Raw genomic sequence first — 4,532 nt, 5'->3', positions numbered from 1 at the left:
AGGCATCGTGTGACATGCAGTTTCTATTATTAGACAAAGCAGACGTTCATCAATTGGTCTAAATATAGATGTGAGTTAACTAGAACCACTTACGATGTAGGACAACCGATCGGAAAGATTTAATATCAATAAAATTGATTTATTGTGTAACCTTTAAAGCGAGAACACAATTGATGTCACTTTCATCATATCATGGAGATCAAGCAATGATTAAGGTTTTAAATTTTTTTTCACCGATGTTGACGTTTTGTCAATATGCGACAATAGGCTATTTCTATGTAATAAGCTAAAATCATATTAATTATTTAATATTTAAAATTATATTAACGTCAAAAAGCACATAAACAAACCTTTTTTTAATATTATATTAGCGGTAAATGGAGCCGAGCACTTATCACTTGATAATGTTTACAATTTACATTCAAAGTTAGATAAGGTAGGTTTATAAGAAATACATTATACTTTGTCATAACAGGAAAATGTGTCTTGTAGTAAGTAGCCAGTTAAAATAGTATGCGTATGTTAGTATAAATTATTATAATAAAAATGTCTAAAATGCAAAAAAGATATGCCCCGGGTGAGGATCGAACTCACGACCTTAAGATTATGAGACTTACGCGCTGCCTACTGCGCCACCGAGGCGATGTACAAGTTATCAAATTAATAGAACGTATTAGATATGACGCTTATTCCGTCATTTTTAATTCTTTTAAAATTTTTTTGAAAATAATACGCAATATAGGGACTTTGCAGTTCGACGTAGTTCTTTATTCAAACTAAACTGCGTGGCATGGCGTGAATTTCAAACGCCCTGGTTCAGTTCCTAGCATAATTATTGGTAGAGTAGAGACCTGCACTTGTTTTCCGGATTAACTATTATTTAGCAATAGCTACAACTATGTTAGTACTATCATATAATAAAAATATATAAAGAGAGAATACGATTACAATACGATACGATCGACTTTGTAACACTCTCACCGGAGATCTGTACATTTAATTGTTCCTTTGTGAATGTATGACATAGCAGAAACTATAATCTCGTATGTCAAAATATTGGCGCTTAACTACAACACTGAATCAAAGCAGGTATGTACTACAGCGATTGTAAGTATGTCCCGGCAACGCACTTGCAAGCCTTCTGGTAGTGTAACGTAAATCAGGTGAGTATTTTGTTCTAAAAAACCCATTTCACAGTAATAGGCGTGAAGTGATTACCAACATTCAACGTTAATTTAAAACGACAAAACAAATAACAGTTGGCTTCAGTTGCAGTCAAAATTCACACTATTCCAATGTCAGAATTAATTAAATACAGCCCACCGATGGATATATAGAACCTAGATATGAATAACCCTTAAAACATATAAACATGAATACACGTGGAAAACACAGGTAAATTTTTAAAAGGGTTCCCAAATCTTACAAATTATAATGAATTGTTGTCAAATGATTAGTGTCGTTTTTTTCTAAGATTACTTTCTTGGGTCCACATAAGTACACACAAGTTTTTTTAATTATTTATTATACACGTCAAGACCAATATTTAATTAAACCAATCAAAATATGAGAAGAAATAGAAGGGAGGGCTCAGCTAAAAGAACTCTTCAGAAAAATCTGAGTAGTCTTTTTAGCGTAACTAATATATAATATTAAAAAAAAATGAAGTTAAAAATGTTGTAAAGACCAAATAAATTCCTTTCTTTTATCAAAATTTGATAAGTTGTTATGTTTAATAAATGCAGCTGCGTATTATCTCGACGTGCGCCGTTCCATAACAACGTTTTCCAAGGCAATTTTTGACGCGCACCACCACCATGTGGAACCTGCTGTTTGCAGTTTGCATAAAAAAAAAAACAGTTAAACGTCAATTTATATCGATCAATTTACACAATGCTCCGAAGTTACATCTAGTGCTCTAATTCCAGGTCCCACCGTAGACAGTATGGCCCATAAATTGAGCAGGCCTGTCAATTGCATTCGTTCGCCAATAGTTGCGGTCAGCGGCGTGTGTTGGCTTTTCGCTTTTTGTTTTACGCAAAACCGAAATTGTATTGCCGATATATGATATGCATTTTATTTACCAATTATAATAGATATTAAGGACTAATTTTTTAAAGATTGATTTCCCATTGGAGTCTCTTGGCCGTGGGGTTCAGGTTGATAGGCACTAATTAAAGATGACAGGCGTCTAGTAAATAGTACCTGCCACCCCACTGGTTACTGGTAGTCAAATAAAGACTATTTTAGTTTTATTTATTTTATCAAAGTATATAATAAATATTAATTAAATTAAAGAAGCTTTTCGTTAGTATTTATTTCACAAAATATTTCAAAATAGCAGACCAAATATTTGAAAGAACTGATCAAAAACACCGAAAGATATAAACCACAAGACAGAATTAATTAGATTACATTGATTAATAACATAATCAAATTAAACATCCCCAAGCAATTTATAATTGAAAAAAAACCTTAAAAATGATAGCGGAAGACCCCGTAAATCATCCCTTAGATAAGCGATGGTATAATTAGAAGCCACCTTTTTGCTAATTAAAAATAAATAACCAATGAGCAACTGAATTTGGCATTAATCTGGGAAGTCTACATCAGGTTTTTTTTACCTCTTTGACAGCTTTTCTCAATATACTCTATCAACTATTTTGTGTATTGAAGATATCATAATATCTAGCAATGTTTTCCCTACATGGGGCCCATGCCCCAGAGGGCAATTTGATTGCTAAGAGGGGTTATTCAAAAATGTATTACGATTATTTAAAATTTGAATAAAGTTTTGCATTGTTTTAAAATTTACTTACTGAGTTTCGTTGACAATTTCCTAGTAATTTTTGAGTTTCTTATATGAACGATTCAAATCATTTTTTTAATATTAAAAACGACATTAGGTTCGGGGCATACCAATTTTAAAAGGGTAAGGCCCCACCTTACTCTTTTTAATGACACAAAAAATCTGTCTATCTAGTGCACACTCAAAAACTAATACAATTCAATTTTTTTAACCTTTCCTGACACACGCCGAACTTTTTGAGTCAAACGCAAGCCGGTTTCCTGATTAAGTTTTCCTTCACCATTCGACCGAATGTTAAATGCGCTCATAGACAGAAAGACTATGCACAGCCGGAGATCGAATCTAGGACCCCAAAGGTCGGTCTATGCCAGGCCAACACGGGTCTAAAATTTTTATTTTTAATTAATTTAGTTACACTAGGACATTTATAAATTAATACTTCACCAATGTTTCATTAACACATTATTAGCTAAGCATATAATCATGAAAATCAAGGGAATCAATTTTACACACAAATAGCATAACACAACACTCAATACATGAAAGATATAGATATGTTTTCCATAGATAATATATAAAGCTATAATTTTCTTTCAGTGCATTTTCCCAAATGTCAGCAAAGGGAGCCCAACGTATTAACTAGTGAAACCATCAGATATGAATCTTTAATTTTCCAAATTTATTAAAACGCTAAGCGAACTCCGCGTTCAAACAGCAATATTTTTAACGACGGAGGTTAGGTTTAGTGCTGGGCCACATTTATCGATAATTAATTTTGAATATTTTAGGTAACTATTATCTCAGAATCCTACCGTGACATAAAAAAGCCGGTGATTATTGATTCGTTTCCCAGTGGAATAGTAATTGTATTTAGCTACATTTATGCTAAAACAAATCACATAAGTAGATAATACATAAAAGTTATATGGGATGTAAATGGTATTATAGTTAACGTTAAGTTATAGTTAACTAATAACTAAATAAACAAATTGAAAAATTCAAAATCATTTTCATTCATGTAGGTAATATAATGTACACTTTTGAACGTCGAAAAAAGAAATATATATAAATTGCTAATGTAGTAATTATGATTGTTTGAGCGACACATTGCATGTCATGTCAAGGCAGCGATTCATTATAATTTTTTAGATAGAAATATACATATATAAAATAAATAATAGGCATATAATAATTCTTCATATTGGTATTATGTTCAGTTAAACGGTTATTTATTTATTTACACCTTGGACGATGCCTCTAAATTTTTCCAATTTTGACGTTCTCTAGTTCAAATCCACATTGGACCTACCTCTCTTTTTTTCCCACTTCTGTTCCTTTGCTTCTTTTCTCTCATCATATTATGACCCATCTTTGCAGACTGTTTGGACACATTTTTTCACACACATTCTATTTGCCAGTTCTGTCACTAACCAAACAGTGAGTATTTAGCGTTGTTTGCTGTAAAAGTGTCAGACGGCTTAAAGTAGTTGGTGGAGGTTGGGAGAGAATAAACTCAATAAGAGGTCCTTGGAAAAATATATTTATATTTTTTCTGTATAAAATATTGTGTATTTTGTAAAGATGGATGAATGTTTCAAGGAATAGATACGCCTTAATTATTATGTTATACCTATTAATTATTGAAATATCTAAGCACACGATATTTATACCGGTGTATTTTCGATAAAACGTACAGTAGTCTTCGACAGTCAACATTTTTCTT

The 4,532-nt window shown here is 32.0% G+C and overlaps 1 non-coding gene across 1 annotated transcript; it reads right to left on the bottom strand.

Moving 5' to 3' along the window:
* Window positions 1–569: 569 nt before the first annotated feature.
* On the bottom strand, window positions 570–642 carry Trnam-cau. Its single transcript has one exon. It is a non-coding gene; the product is annotated as a tRNA-Met (tRNA).
* Window positions 643–4,532: the final 3,890 nt, after the last annotated feature.

This window comes from Pieris rapae, chromosome 14 (assembly GCF_905147795.1).
Source record: "Pieris rapae chromosome 14, ilPieRapa1.1, whole genome shotgun sequence".
Lineage (NCBI taxonomy): Eukaryota > Metazoa > Arthropoda > Insecta > Lepidoptera > Pieridae > Pieris > Pieris rapae.
Note: the sequence above shows the minus strand (reverse complement) of the source record. Positions and strands in the feature narration are given on the sequence as shown.